General features: G+C 51.9%; 4 non-coding genes and 2 pseudogenes across 4 annotated transcripts; all 6 read left to right on the top strand.

The window, feature by feature from the left end:
• The first annotated feature begins 1,162 nt into the window (after window positions 1-1,162).
• Window positions 1,163-1,339, top strand: LOC118964040 (U2 spliceosomal RNA; annotated as a pseudogene).
• Window positions 1,340-1,691: 352 nt separating this feature from the next.
• Window positions 1,692-1,809, top strand: LOC149972676 (U5 spliceosomal RNA). Its single transcript, XR_016490767.1, has one exon. It is a non-coding gene; the product is annotated as a U5 spliceosomal RNA (small nuclear RNA).
• A 6,412-nt stretch (window positions 1,810-8,221) lies between these two features.
• LOC118945544 (U2 spliceosomal RNA) lies at window positions 8,222-8,397 on the top strand (annotated as a pseudogene).
• A 396-nt stretch (window positions 8,398-8,793) lies between these two features.
• On the top strand, window positions 8,794-8,912 carry LOC118945643 (U5 spliceosomal RNA). Its single transcript, XR_005040758.2, has one exon. It is a non-coding gene; the product is annotated as a U5 spliceosomal RNA (small nuclear RNA).
• A 5,692-nt stretch (window positions 8,913-14,604) lies between these two features.
• On the top strand, window positions 14,605-14,788 carry LOC118945527 (U2 spliceosomal RNA). Its single transcript, XR_016490810.1, has one exon. It is a non-coding gene; the product is annotated as a U2 spliceosomal RNA (small nuclear RNA).
• Window positions 14,789-15,209: 421 nt separating this feature from the next.
• LOC118945650 (U5 spliceosomal RNA) lies at window positions 15,210-15,326 on the top strand. Its single transcript, XR_005040765.2, has one exon. It is a non-coding gene; the product is annotated as a U5 spliceosomal RNA (small nuclear RNA).
• The last annotated feature ends 49 nt before the right edge of the window (window positions 15,327-15,375 follow it).

The following is a 15,375-nucleotide window of genomic DNA, read 5'->3' as shown; positions in this document are numbered from 1 at the left end:
TCCTGGTCCTAAAGGTGGATGTATTGCCATCTCTGTTGTATTTGTCATACATCTACCCTTTGCCGGTTTGTCTGAGGAGTCCTCTGGTGAAGCTTGTGTTTCAGTTCATGTGGGGTGGCAGGTACGAGTGGGTCGCCAGGGCACGCATGCTCTGTCCCATCGGGGAGGGAGGTAGGGGGGTACCAAACATCCCCCTCAAGATGGGCTCATCCGGTGATACACCCGTCCGGTTACCTCCTGCGGGTGTTCTTCTCGTATCAGGCGAGAAGCGTAATGGTGTGGTCTAACGCGGGTCCTCGGGCGGAACAGCTGCCGTGGCACTTTGGCCATGCGGCCAAGTGGCTGCGTGCGCACCCCGAGGTTGAAGTTGCCCGAGTAGGTTTAGACCACAGGCACCTGTACGAGGAGGTCAGGCAGGCAGGGAGTCCTGCGCCTGTGGCGGGCATCTCGTCAGTGGTCTGGGAGGGAGTGCAGGCGCGGGGCCTGGACAACAGGCTCAAGGACCTGAATTGGTTGAGTCTCCATAAGTGCTTGCCGGTACGTTCCATCATGTACCGGCATAGTTTGTCGCGATCCTCCACCTGTCCAAGATCTGCTTGTGGCAGGGAGGAGACTGTGCGCCATGCCTTCTGGGACTGTGCCTTTGCCGGACTAGTCTGGGCTAGGGCACGGGTGTTGCTAGGTATGGTTAGGAGCGATTTTTTGCTGACTTGGGCTAGGTTAGAGCGAGGCGTAGGGAGAGCGAGGGGAACGGATAGGGACAGGTTTCTACTCTGGCTTCTCATGAGTCTCTTTAAAAGGGGGCTGTGGGAAGCCAGGCAGAATTTAGTTAAGACAGGGAGAGATTGGGGGGTGGAAGGGATAGTGAGGAGGGTGGAAGGTGATGTGAGGGGGAGGATGAAGAGGGAGGAAATAAAGTGGGGGCAGCATGCGGCACGGGAGAGGTGGAAGGGGGATTAGGGCTGGGAGTGTTAGAGTGAGGTTTGTAAGGGGATAGATTAGGGAAGGGAAGATAGGGAAGGGTTAGGTATTGGTTAGGTATGACGGGGAGGGACGATGCTCCCCTGAGGTTTGTTTTTGTTTGGGTGTTTGGTGATTTTTGTAAATAGAATGAATGAGAATTATTATTTTGTAAAGTATGAATGGTATTGATGGTAAATAAATTATTTTTTGTAAAAAAAAAAAATCTGTTCTTATCAGTTTAATATCTGATACGTCCCCCATCGGGGGACTACATATTAAATGGATTTTTCGAACAGGGAGTCGGAAATGGGGCTTGCTCCGTCCGCTCCACGCATCGACCCGGTATTGCAGTACCTCCGGGAACGGTGCAACACTTTTCTCCCGTTGTCAAGGAAAAATGCAAATTCACAAAGCTATGTAAACAGCTGGCTAGCTAGCTAGCTAGCTAGCAGAAGAAGAGAAGGAAAGAAACATTCAAACTGAAAGAAAGGCGAAGCGCCCTTCAATGGGGTCCCCCGTTTCCTGCCATTTTACTTAAAAAAAAAAAAGAATTGGGGCCAGGATTGTCTCTCTCTCTCTCTCTCTCTCTCTCTCTCTGTGTCTGCGACCTTCTTTTTATCCACAGACAGCCCTCCAAAACTTGGAAGAGTGGGTTCCGGGAGCACCCGCGGGAACCCTGCCTAGAGTGCACAGAGTGTGTCTCGGGCCCCGACCTCTTGACTTCCATATGACTCTGGTTTCTCTTCATTACGCACAAGCCTTTCGCCTTTTACTAAAGACTTCCGTGGAGAGGAACACTTACGAGTTCAACGTATTTTTTGGAGCGGCTTTGCTTCTTGCAGAGCCCGGTATCTTGTTTCAAGGGAAATTGACACCTGCCTGTTTGTTGCCAGGGAAACGGTGGGTGGTTGGTTGAGTGGGGGTTGGAGGGAGAGAGGAGCTGGCTTTTGCCAACCCACCCGCTGAGGTCTGTCGAGACCCCCGGGGGTCCGGCGGTTTCAGGGTTCCATTTGTGGGTTATCGCTTCTCGGCCTTTTGGCTAAGATCACGTCCATTGTCCTTGACAGTGCTGCGCTTGATCAGAGAAGCGATCGCACCAGCACCTGTAGGGTGAGTTTAAAGGCCCTCTGGTCCTTTTCTTTCTTATTTAATTTAAATTTCCCCTTGTTTGTCCTGTTTTGTACCTCTCCTCCCCCTTGTATCCTACCCTCCCCCCTTCAATTATTTCCTACTGTTTTGAGTTTTGTGTTGCCTGCTAGCCGGAGGGGCTTTCTGGCTTGTTGGAACGCTAGCCTCCTGGCCCTTTAGGCGTGGCAGGCATTGCATTGTTGTGTGTTTGTCTGACCGTATTTTCCCATCCACCTTGTACTTGCTAGTTCACCCCCTAAATTGCCTTTTGTCTCTGTTTCTTGTCTTGTGTTGTCAACTGGGGGACCTTTGGCCTGCCAGCTTGCTAGCTGGTTGGCTTGACCTGGTCTGCTGGTGAGGCTTGCTAGCTGGTTGGCTTGGCCTGGCCTACTGGTGAGGCTTGCTAGCTGGTTGGCTTGGCCTGGCCTGCTGGTGAGGCCTGCTAGCTCTCTCGGCCCTCAAGTTTGGCAGGTGTTGTGTTGGTCAGTGTTCCTTTTTGTTATCCCCTTAATTCCCCTTACCTAAATTTGTTTGTTTGTTAGTTCGCCCCACCCCCCCTCCCCCCGTTTTAGTTTGTTTTGTTCATTATTGTCCTTCCCCTTCGTGCCTTTCCCCTCCGGGGAAAATTAATTTTAAAAAATTACACACAAAAAAAAAAAATCCCTCCTTGTGTCCCTTCCCATTGTTGATGAGATTAGTTTGGTGCTGTGCTAGATAGTTTGTTGTGTGTCCCGTGGTACTGGTAGGCCCTGTTCAGCACAGTCTGGCTGAGCCTGCTAGTTCCTTGGCTGTTTTACACCCCTTCCTCTCCCTTTCCCCTTCCCCCTCCCCTCCCCTCCCCTCTCACTGGTGTTGGGCTGTAAAGGGAGTGGGCCTCCATCATGTCAGCAGCACAGGCTGGCATGAGGAGGCACCATGCAGTGCGCCTCCTTCTAAAGGAGAGGGGAGGAAAAATAATGGAGCTATCCCGATTGGATTTCTCCAGAAAATTCCTCCAGAAAGAGCTTGGCTTTCATCCCGCGCAGGTAAACTGCATCTTAGCCCTCCCCTATAGGAAGGGCTTCGATGTCAGTTTTGCCAACGCCAGCTTCCTGAGGGAGTTCTGGGGGAAACTCCAGAACGCCCTGAACACCCAGGGGTCCCTCACAGCGATGTTTGAGGTGACCAAGCTGACGGATAATAGCATTAAAACCGTTATTGTCCGTATGAAACCGTACAGCCGGAGGACGTTGCAGTATGGCTGGGCAGGTACTGCAACGTGAAGGGTCCCCTGATCCAGGTAAAAGACCTTGATGGGATCTGGACAGGGGCCTGGAGGGTCACTGTCCAGCAAAGGGAGGACCCTGGGGGCTATGGTGGGTTGAAAGCCATCCCATCCACCATAGTCCTCGGAGAGAACAGGGGCCATGTTCACTACCAGGACCAGCCCAAGCTGTGCCGTAAGTGTGGTGAACATGGCCACCTTGCAGACGCCTGTCAGAAGGTCGTCTGCATGAAGTGCCGGGAGGTGGGCCACCGCTACGAGGAGTGCACGAACGGAAGGTCGTGCAACCTCTGTGGCGAGCGGTCCCACCTCATCCGCGACTGCCCCTCCTCCTGGGCCAACAGGGCCAAGGCTGGAAGGAGGGAGTGGGCGACCGCGGACCGGGCTTTCGAGCACCAGAGGGCTGGAACGGCAGTTGCCGAGGTGGTAGTGGAGGAGCCGGTGGTGGAGGAGGAGGCAGTAGTGGAGCCGGTAGTGGTGGTAGAGGAGACAGTGGTGGAGCCGGTGGTGGTGGCTGTAGTGGAGGGCGCGGAAGGTGCAGTGGTGGAAGAAGTGGGAGGAGAGGACAAAACCCTCCCCACCCCAATCCCCCTGCCCCAGACTAATGTGACCCCTGAAGGAGAAAGGGCCGAGAAAGACGGCTCCGGAGAGATGTTCAGCGAAAGCTCCCCAAGTGGGTCAGACATCATAGGGTCGGTGTCGGAAAGCACCATGGAGACTGTGTCAGAAGGTACGGGAGAGGAGGGGGAGATTCTGAAGGAACACCTCCCCCTACGTAAAAGAAACGCTAAGGAGCTCTCTGACCCCGAACAGGGTGAGGAGAAAAAGGGAAAGGTGGAGTGGGAGAGCTCCCAGGGGGAGGAAGAACCCAGAACCTTCCCCTCCAACTCCCCCAATCAAGTCTCCTTTTTAAGTCCTGTTTTAACCTCCTCTCCCTTCCAAACCCCCTTACCCTGGAGGGAGAGAGAGAAAGTCCCTGAAGACTAACCCCCTTTTAACTTTTCAATGGCTTTTCTTCTAGCACTGTTTTTACTCACCCCTTTCATGGCTTTTAAAATCACCACTATAAACGTGAGGAGCGTAAAGACAGCAACAAGAGCACAGTCGGTTTTATCCTTTTTAGAAAGGTTTAACTCTGATGTGTTTTTACTACAGGAGTGTGGTCTACCCTTTTTATCCTCTTATAGGAAATGGGAGGATATGTGGCAGCACGGGCCCTCCATTTGGAGTGGTTCCAATTTTAACAAGAACGACGGTGTTGCCATTTTAATCAAGACCCCACAGGTGGTGGTGAAGGGGAGCACGGTGGTGGTAGGTGGGCGTGCTCTTTTAGCCAACTGTACTTTTATGGGGAGGGATTTTAATGTGCTAAACGTGTATGGTTTTAACGATAAACATGACCGGTGTGCACTTTTAGAGGACCTGCAGTCCCACATGTTAGGGAGGGATCCTCTAGTGGTGGGTGGGGATTTTAATTGTGTTTTAAGCAGAGCAGACAGGAGAGGGGCAGGAGGGGATTTTAAGGTAGACAGGTCAAGTGTTTTATTGCAAGGGCTGTGCAGGGATTTTAAACTGACTGACTGTTTTAAAACCCTGCATCCAAGAGAGGAGGGCTTCACCTGGACCAGTGGTGATGGCACCAGAGCCTCTCGCATTGATTATCTGTTTACCCGGGACTGTCCCCCAACTGATGCTAGAATAACCCCTGCTTTCTTCTCAGACCACGTAATGCTGACGTGCACCCTTTCACTATCTTCGGGTGTGACTGTGGGAAGAGGGCCCTGGAAACTGAACTGCTCCCTTCTAGAAGATGATAGAGTAGTTAGTCAGTACAGAGAGCAGTTCAGCCAGTGGCAGACGCTACAGGACTTCTTTGACACGCGAGCACAGTGGTGGGAAATGGTGAAGGGAAGGACAAGGACCTTCTTTAGAGAGATAGGAAAGGAAAAAAGCAGAGAAAAAGATAGACGCATGGTGGGACTGCAAAAGCGACTGGAAAGGTATTTTAACCTATGCCAACAGGGCCTTGATTTTAACCAAGAAATTAAAGAAGAAGGAAATGGCACTTTTAGCAGAACAGAGAAGCAAGGGGGTTATTTTAAGAAGCAAGGAAAGGGAATTAGAAGAGGGGGAGAAGTGCACTAGGTACTTTTTTAAGAAAATAGTTAGTAAGGGTAGGATTATGACAGGATTGAGAAACAAGGACGGGGTTTTAAAAACAGACACAGAGGGAATAAAGGAAGTGGTCGAGGACTTTTATGGGGAACTGTTTGGGGTAAAAGATGTGTGCGAGGGAACAATGGGGGACCTTTTAACATACATCGACAAGACCTTACCCAATACAGACGACCTGAAAAAAGACCTGATGAGGACAGAAATCGACCAAGGACTGAAACGTTTTAAGAGGGGTAAATCACCGGGGGAGGACAGCCTCCCTTTGGAGTTCTATCTGACCTTTTGGGATGTTTTAGCCGACGAACTTCTGACTGTTTTTACTGACTTCGAACACCTCGACAGACTACCCGACAGTTTTAGAGTGGGGATCGTGACTCTTTTACACAAGAAAAACGACAGGACGGCCCTGAAAAACTGGAGACCGATTACCCTTTTAAACTTTGATTGTAAACTTTTTACCAAGGTTTTAACACTCAGAATGTCTTCTGTTTTAGGGGAGGTGATCCACCCGGACCAAACCTGTGCCGTGCCCGGAAGGAAGATCACGGACAGCCTGATACTGATCCGAGATGCCATCTGTTATGCGAGAGACAGAAACATGCGGCTTGTAGTCCTAAATTTAGATTTTGAAAAAGCCTTTGATCGGGTCTCGCACCAGTACCTCTTTAAGGTACTGCAAAAAATGGGTTTCCCGGACAGGTTCTTAGCTTGGGTGGGACTGCTGTACGGGGACATCACCAGCAAAATCCTTGTAAATGGGCATCTGTCAAAAGCAGTGGGAGTACACTGCGGCGTCCGTCAGGGCTGTCCGTTATCTCCCCTTCTGTTCGTGGCCTGTATTGAACCACTGGCACAGGTCTTGAGAAGGGACCAAGGGATCAGTGGGGTGGGTATCCCGGGGAGTGGGGGGATGACCGCCAAGTGCGTCTTTTACATGGACGACGTCAACATTTTATGTACCGACCTTTTATCCGTCGACAGGACTCTGGACAGGACTGACTGGTACGGACGAGCCTCTGGGGCGAGACTGAACAGAGACAAGACAGAGGCCCAATTCTTCGGACCGTGGGCAGACCCAGACTTGACCAGACTACCTCTGACAGTTAAACTGACGGACATAAGGGTACTGGGGGTAAAGTTTGACCGGGGGGGAGGAGGGAGCGGTAACTGAAGCGGAATCCTGGGGACGGTAAGACAGAGACTGGGTTTTTGGGGACTACGACAGCTGACTTTTGAGGGCAAGGTTTTAATCATTAAAGCTGTGATTTTACCTGTGCTTTTATTAATCAGTTCTGTTTTTATCCCCCCTCGAAGGAGCATTTTATACCTGGAGCGGACGCTTTTTTACTTCCTGTGGGGAGGCAAGTGGGAGAGGCTGAGGAGGGAGGTGGTCAAGAGGCCCAGGTCCAAGGGGGGGAAAGGCTTGCCTGACCTCTACTTGTTCCTGGGCAGCCGCCACACAGCGTTACATCTGACTCTTGCCACTTCCCCGGTCAACAACAAGACCCAGGCCCTCGCACGGTTCTGGCTGGGATCTTACCTCAGGACTCTGAGGCTGATCCCAGTCGACCTGCGAGCCCCAGTCTCTTTCCTGCTACCCCCGCACTACGTCCAGCTCCAGAAGTTAAGACATTTTAAACTGGAAAAAGAAACAGTCACGGTTTTAACAAAACACCGCTCTCTTCTCTCTCTTGTGCAGGATCGGGAACCAGTGTGTCCAGTGCGCGGGCTCGCTATAGGTGAGCCCACAACGGTTTGGCGCAACGTGGCCCATCCTGCTCTCCTGAATCGGCATCGGGACCTGTCCTGGATGGTCGCCCACGAGATCCTCCCGGTCAGGGCCGTTATGCACTCACGGGGCATGGCGAGGACATCCGCGTGCCCCCGACCAGGCTGCGGCCAAGAAGAGTCGGTGAGGCACATGCTCTGGGAGTGCAGAGCCGCCAGGGACCTGTGGAAGGAAGCAGGCCCCCTGATCACCTCGTGTCTGCCAGCAGGGGAGGACCTAACACCTCAGCTCGTGCTGTATGGGGTGGGCCGAAGGCCCATTCCATCGAAGGCCTTCACCAAGCTCTGGCCCACCCTCACGTGCCTGAAGGAAGCACTGTGGTCCTCCCGTAACCTGCTGGTAGCGAAAAACGTAGAGACCACCCCCCAGGCAGTGGCCATGGTAGCCACGGAAGCCCTGGGGTGGTACGGAAGGAAGGGGGCCTCGACCCCAGGCGAAGGGTCCCCCACAACACCCTAGGTCCCGGCGGCCACGGCCTGACAGCGCTGCGGCGCCTAGGGCGATGCGCCTAGGGGAGGGATCTCCTCTGGGCCCCGAAGGACGGGACGATGATCTATTCAGAAGAGCAGGATGAGGTGAGCTTGATAAAGACTCACCCCCCTCCTGTACAAGGGACTGAAGACAGCCTTTTAACAAAGTGACTTTTTAACATGGTTTTTCATGTCTTAAAAATGTTTTACCTTTGTTAGATCATTAGTACACATTTTAAATGGCTTTTACAGATGTGATGTTTTTACAAGGAAAGTACTTTTATTCATGGTTGTTTTCATTAGTTTTAACATGTACTTTTTAACAAATTTAAATGTAACTTTCAAATGCTGTGTTTTATGCTTTGTTGCCGTTTTTATGTGTATCAATGATGTAAAAAATGTATGAGCTGTTTTTAAAGGAAATGTATCAATAAAACTTTTCCAAAAGAAAAAAATCTGTTCTTATCAGTTTAATATCTGATACGTCCCCCATCGGGGGACTACATATTAAATGGATTTTTCGAACAGGGAGTCGGAAATGGGGCTTGCTCCGTCCGCTCCACGCATCGACCCGGTATTGCAGTACCTCCGGGAAAGGTGCAACACTTTTCTCCCGTTGTCAAGGGAAAATGCAAATTCACAAAGCTATGTAAACAGCTGGCTAGCTAGCTAGCTAGCTGGCTAGCAGAAGAAGAGAAGGAAAGAAACATTCAAACTGAAAGAAAGGCGAAGCGCTCTTCAATGGGGTCCCCCGTTTCCCGCCATTTTACTTTAAAAAAAAATGTAAAAAAATTTGGGTCCAGGAGTGTGTGTGTGTCTCTCTCTCTCTCTCTGTCTCTGTCTCTCTCTCTCTCTGTCTGTCTCTCCCTGTGCCTCTGTGTCTGTGACCTTTTTATCCACAGACAGCCCTCGAAAACTTGGAAGAGTGGGTTCCGGGAGCACCCGCGGGAACCCTGCCTAGAGTGCACAGAGTGTGTCTCGGGCCCCGACCTCTGACTTCCATATGACTCTGGTTTCTCTTCATTACGCACAAGCCTTTCGCCTTTTACTAAAGACTTTCCTTTGGAGAGGAACACTTACGAGTTCAACGTATTTTTGGAGCGGCTTTGCTTCTTGCAGAGCCCGGTATCTTGTTTCAAGGGAAATTGACAGAGATGGGCCAGGATAGTGACTTAAAGACGCATTAACTTTTTCCAAAAAACACCTGCCTGTTTGTTGCCAGGGAAACGGTGGGTGGGTGGGTGGGTGGTTGGTTGGTTGAGTGGGGGTTCGAGGGAGAGAGGAGCTGGCTTTTGCCAACCCACCCGCTGAGGTCTGTCGAGACCCCCGGGGGTCCGGCGGTTTCAGGGTTCCATTTGTGGGTTATCGCTTCTCGGCCTTTTGGCTAAGATCAAGCTTGACACCGAGGTGTCCCACAGCTCGCTTAGCCAGAAGGTCGTCCCAGGAGAGCGGTACAAACTTTTTGGATTTTTGTTTCTTGAACATCTTTGGATTTTCTTCTTCATTTTGTGGGAAGAAAGATTTGGTGGAGAAGAGTTTTTCCAATCTTCTTGCAGAGATGGAGCATACTACGGGGAAAAAACCAATTCCAGTCATTGGGCTTGCCAATACAGTACGATTTACGTGGAAGGATAAGGAGACTGAATCTTTTGGGCGGGAAACCTTTGGAAGGACCATCCTGATTGGGATTCTCAAGTTGGCAGTAAAATATGTTTTTTGTCTTCAAGGGAATTCATTAGAAGGTGCTTTTGATGTTGCGCTACATACAGAAGAAAAACATGATGAGGTGCTGCGGAGGTCAAGAGCGGTGGGAACCGAGAGGCCAATGTGCAACTACGTGGTGACCAGCTTGGCTAGAAGTAACTACAGGATAGTTACTGTTAACATGTACAACCCTTATGTCAAGGGTGAGGAAGTGAGGGCCTTTCTGGGGAGATATATGAATAGTGTCTCCTCAGCAAGGCCCCTCAAAGATTCGCTGGGCTTTTTGAACGGGAGGAGAGGATTCCAGGCCCTCCTTAGAGAGGACCCTAAAGGACTGTGTGGATACCTTTATCCCCCAGCGATGTTCTCCCTGGGGGCTGACAGGGGGACATTATACTATGCACGTCAGCCCCCTTTCTGCAGGCGCTGTATGGCCTATGGACACATCCTGGCCTCGTGCAGCAATAGAAAGTGTAGATTCTGTGGATCTGGCGAGCACGAGGCCAAGGACTGTGACGAGCCGAAGGCCTGCCACGGGTGTGGCTCCACTCAGCACCTGTGGCGCGATTGCCCGGCTCGTCAGCGGTCATACGCGTCTGCAGTTGGAGGGGGAGCAGGAGCGGGGGATGGGGGAAGAAGAGGAGGGGAAGGAGGGCCAGTCCAGGCCAACGATAAGAAGAAAGAAGAGAAGACAGCAGGGAGTGAAGATATAGAAAGAAAGAAGAACGAAGAGGGAGAAAGAAAGAAAACAACAGTGGAGGGAGTTGTGGGGGAGGGGGTGCCTGTGGCAGGACCTGTGGGACGGGTGCCTGTGGAAGGACCTGTGGAGGGGGGGGTGCCTGTGGCAGGGAGGGTGCCTGGGGCAGGACCTGTGGGAGGGATGCCTGTGGCAGGAACTGTGGGAGGGGGGGGTGCCTGTGGAAGGACCTGTGGAGGGGGAGGGGGTGCTTGGGGCAGGACCGGTGGAGCGGGAGGGGGGAGAAGGGGTACGGGAGTGGGGGGACAGCATGTCAGATTTTCTGGTGGAGGAAATGAGGGAAATGGTGGAGGAGCTAGCGGGGAAGAGGGGTAATGTCTCCCCGCTACCTCCTACACCAAAAAAAGACAAAAAGAAACGGAAGATGAAGGGGGGCTCGGGAGGTAGAGAGGGGGAGGGGGGTGTAGAGGGGGAGGGGGGGGCTAAGAGATCAGCGCGGGGGGGAGGGGGGAGGACATTGGTCTCCCTGTTTGCCTCAACCCCTCAAAATTTAGAGGAGGGTGGCTCCGGTGAGGGGTCTGTGGGCTGTTTGTCGGAGGGGTCTCAACTCCTGTTTGGGGAGATGGGATCCCCGATACTCAGCCCCGAGGCATACAGGGAGGGGGGGTTGGAGAGTGGTGGCGAGGAACCCAGGGTGCAGGGCACTAGGCCTAACACACTGCCTGCATCCTGGGTTGGAGGGATGGAGGAGGACGGGGGGGTGTCAGGAGAGGAGAGGACGTCCCCGCCGGTGGAGATGGACCAGGGGAGCATCGGGTGAGTCTCCTGTTTTTTGTTTGGTTTGGGGTTATTTGTTGAGGGTTTTGTTTGTTTGTAAATAAATATTTTTGTTAAATTGTTTAGTTTAAATGTAAGGGGGTTGAGGGATGTTGTTAAAAGGAGGGCGGTGTTTAATTTTTTAGAGGGTGTGGGGTTTGATTTTTGTTTTTTACAGGAGGTTCACCTGAGGGATGGTGGGGATGTGGCTAGATTTAGGAAGGAGTGGGATAAGGGGGAATCTTTTTGGGGCATAGGAGAGGTGCACTCAACAGGAGTAGGAATATTGTGTGGTAATAGAGAAGTTAAGGTAGAGAGCACTTTTGTAATAGTGCAGGGTAGAGTATTGGGGATAGATGTAGTGTATAGAGAAGCTAGGTATAGGTTAATTGGGGTATATGGGCCACTGGTGGCGGCAGACAGAAGGGAGATGGTGGACTGTCTGGCGCCCCTGTGTGTCACAAATAGGCACTTGGTGATAGGAGGGGACTTTAATATAGATTTAGGGGTAGGTGGTGATAGTAGTGCAGGCGCAATCACCGGGCTAATGGCTTGCCATGGTCTGGTTGATGGTGGCCTGCATACTACTCCGGCAATGGTCGGTCCTACATGGCGCAACTCCAGGGGGGTTGCGCGGAGGCTCGACTACATTTTTATATCCAGGTCTTTGGGTCAGTTGTCTGGGCGCCTGTTGCCTGTGTTCTTCACGGATCACGACGGGGTGTTCCTGCAGGTGAGGTCGCCAGTCTGCCTCTTCGGTAGGGGGTACTGGAGGAGCAGGCTTTCGTTGACGCATTTTTTTGTTTCTTTCGAAGGCTTGACGGCCTCCGGTCTATGTGCGAGGGGGTGTTAGAGTGGTGGGATTTAGTTAAGGTGAGGATTAGGGCTTTTATAATAGGATATTGTAAAAGGAAAAAAAGGGAGGAAAGGAGGGAGGTGGATCGTATCCAAAGGTTAATTGAACTCGAGCACGAGGCAGGCAACCTCGGCGGGTCGATTGACTGGGAGAGATTCGCAGCCCTAAAGGCGCAGCTCAGGGAGCTGCAGGAGCAGAAGGCTCGAGTTTTCCTGGAGCGTGCGCATAGGGGCTTCCTAGAACATAATGAGACTTGTTCCGCTATGTTCTTTAAGTCGGTTAGGGCCAGGCAGAGTAGGAAGGTAATGCATGGAGTTAGGGAAGAAAATGGTAGTATAGTAAGTAAACCAGAGGAAATGGTCAGGGTGACAACTGATCATTTCCGAGGTTTATTTAAGGAAAGGGAGATAGATGTAGAGCAGGGAAACGTGTTTTTAGAACACTTGTCCCGGCGGTTGCCGGAGGACATTAGAGACGTGATGGAGGCCCAGATCTCACTAGAAGAGGTTGAGAGCGCTCTTAGGAGGATGGGAAAAGGGAAGGTGCCTGGGATGGATGGGCTGCCGGCTGAGTTTTACCTCAAGTTTTGGGGTATACTTGGACCGGTGGTCCTCGAAGTCTTGAAGGCCATCCTTGAGACGGGGGTCCCGGGGGGATCAATGGCTGTTGGTGTGCTGTCACTTCTTTATAAGAAGGGGGAAGCAACTGACCTTGGCAACTGGCGGCCGTTGACCATGCTGTGCGTAGATTACAAGATTCTTGCAAAGGTTTTAGCAGACCGGTTGCGCACAGCCCTTCCCTACGTCGTCCATGAGGATCAGACGTGCGGGGTAGAGGGCCGCTCTATAAGATGGAACCTACAGTTGATTAGGGACTCCATCGCCTGGGTTGAAGATAGAGGGCTGCCTTTAATGGTAGCAGCGCTAGATCAGGCGAAAGCCTTTGATCGCGTGAATAGATCCTTTCTATTCAGGGTATTAGGTAGATTAGGATTTGGGGAGAAGTTTATAGGATGGATCCGTACATTATATGTCGGAGCGGGGTGTCGAGTTAGTGTAAATAGTCACTTAGGTGACGTTTTTGACCTCTCGTCTGGGGTCAGGCAGGGATGCCCACTCTCGGCCCTCCTCTTCGTACTGTACATGGAGCCTCTGGGGGCTGCCATTAGGGCAGACACAGGGGTGGAGGGCTTGTTGATCCCTGGGAGCGGTGGGCTGCGTGTTAAGATGACGCAGTACGCCGACGACACTTCCTTGCTGTTGTGCAAGGACTCGTGCCTGACAAGGTCTCTTGCCATCATTGGGGATTTCAGCCAAGCGTCGGGGGCGGTTCTGAATCATGCAAAGTCTTTTCCGTTAAGTTTTTCGGAAGATGGCGCGGTAGGACGGATGTGCCCGGGGGGTTATCTCTCTGTGAGGGGGCCCTGAGGATTCTCGGGGTCCATTTTGAGACCTCTGGCTCAGCGACGCTGAACTGGAACATGGGTATCGCAGTTGTTCAGAGGAAGCTGGCAATGTGGAAGGCTAGGTCTTTGACTTTTATAGGTAAGGTCCTGGTCCTAAAGGTGGATGTATTGCCATCTCTTTTGTACTTGGCGTACATCTACCCATTGCCAGCTTGTCTGAGGAGGCCTCTAGTGAGGCTTGTGTTTCAGTTCATGTGGGGTGGCAGGTACGAGTGGGTCGCCAGGGCGCGCATGCTCTGTTCCATCGGGGAGGGAGGTAGGGGGGTACCACATCTCCCCCTCAAGCTGGACGCAATTTTTGTTTCTTTCTTGTTGACGGAGCTTGCTCAGCCAGTTATACACCCGTCCGGTTACCTCCTGCGGGTGTTCTTCTCGTATCAGGCGAGAAGCGTAATGGTGTGGTCTAACGCGGGTCCTCGGGCGGAACAGCTGCCGTGGCACTTTGGCCATGCGGCCAAGTGGCTGCGTGCGCACCCCGAGGTTGAAGTTGCCCGAGTAGGTTTAGATCACAGGCACCTGTACGAGGAGGTCAGGCAGGCAGGGAGTCCTGCGCCTGTAGCGGGCATCTCGTCAGTGGTCTGGGAGGGAGTGCAGGCGCGGGGCCTGGACAACAGGCTCAAGGACCTGAATTGGTTGAGCCTCCATAAGTGCTTGCCGGTACGTTCCATCATGTACCGGCATAGTTTGTCGCGATCCTCCACCTGTCCAAGATCTGCTTGTGGCAGGGAGGAGACTGTGCGCCATGCCTTCTGGGACTGTGCCTTTGCCGGACTAGTCTGGGCTAGGGCACGGGTGTTGCTAGGTATGGTTAGGAGCGATTTTTTGCTGACTTGGGCTAGGTTAGAGCGAGGCGTAGGGAGAGCGAGGGGAACGGATAGGGACAGGTTTCTGCTCTGGCTTCTCATGAGTCTCTTTAAAAGGGGGCTGTGGGAAGCCAGGCAGAATTTAGTTAAGACAGGGAGAGATTGGGGGGTGGAAGGGATATTGAGGAGGGTGGAAGGTGATGTGAGGGGGAGGATGAAGAGGGAGGAGATAAAGTGGGGGCAGCATGCGGCACGGGAGAGGTGGAAGGGGGATTAGGGCTGGGAGTGTTAGAGTGAGGTTTGTAAGGGGATAGATTAGGGAAGGGAAGATAGGGAAGGGTTAGGTATTGGTTAGGTATGACGGGGAGGGACGATGCTCCCCTGAGGTTTGTTTTTGTTTGGGTGTTTGGTGATTTTGTAAATAGAATGAATGAGAATTATTATTTTGTAAAGTATGAATGGTATTGAGTGTAAATAAATTATTTTTTGTAAAAAAAAAAAAAAATCTGTTCTTATCAGTTTAATATCTGATACGTCCCCCATCGAGGGACTACATATTAAATGGATTTTTCGAACAGGGAGTCGGAAATGGGGCTTGCTCCGTCCGCTCCACGCATCGACCCGGTATTGCAGTACCTCCGGGAACGGTGCAACACTTTTCTCCCGTTGTCAAGGAAAAATGCAAATTCACAAAGCTATGTAAACAGCTGGCTAGCTAGCTAGCTAGCTCTTGGGGCCAGGATTCATTCATTCATTCATTCATTCATTCATTCATTCATTCATTCATTCATTCATTCTGTCTCTGTCTGTGTCTGTCTGTCTGTCTGTCTGTCTGTCTGTCTGTCTGTCTGTCTGTCTGTCTGTCTGTCTGTCTGTCTGTCTGTCTGTGCCTCTGTGCCTCTGTGCCTCTGTGCCTCTGTGCCTCTGTGCCTCTGTGCCTCTGTGCCTCTGTGCCTCTGACCTTCTTTTTATCCACAGACAGCCCTCAAACTTGGAAGAGTGGGTTCCGGGAGCACCCGCGGGAACCCTGCCTAGAGTGCACAGAGTGTGTCTCGGGCCCCGACCTCTTGACTTCCATATGACTCTGGTTTCTCTTCATTACGCACAAGCCTTTCGCCTTTTACTAAAGACTTCCGTGGAGAGGAACACTTACGAGTTCAACGTATTTTTGGAGCGGCTTTGCTTCTTGTAGAGCCCGGTATCTTGTTTCAAGAGAAATTGACAGAGATGGGCCAGGATAGTGAC

The sequence above is a fragment of the Oncorhynchus mykiss genome, chromosome 22, assembly GCF_057628025.1.
Source record: "Oncorhynchus mykiss isolate SJ-2025 chromosome 22, ASM5762802v1, whole genome shotgun sequence".
Lineage (NCBI taxonomy): Eukaryota > Metazoa > Chordata > Actinopteri > Salmoniformes > Salmonidae > Oncorhynchus > Oncorhynchus mykiss.
This window is presented reverse-complemented; position numbering and strand designations above follow the sequence as displayed.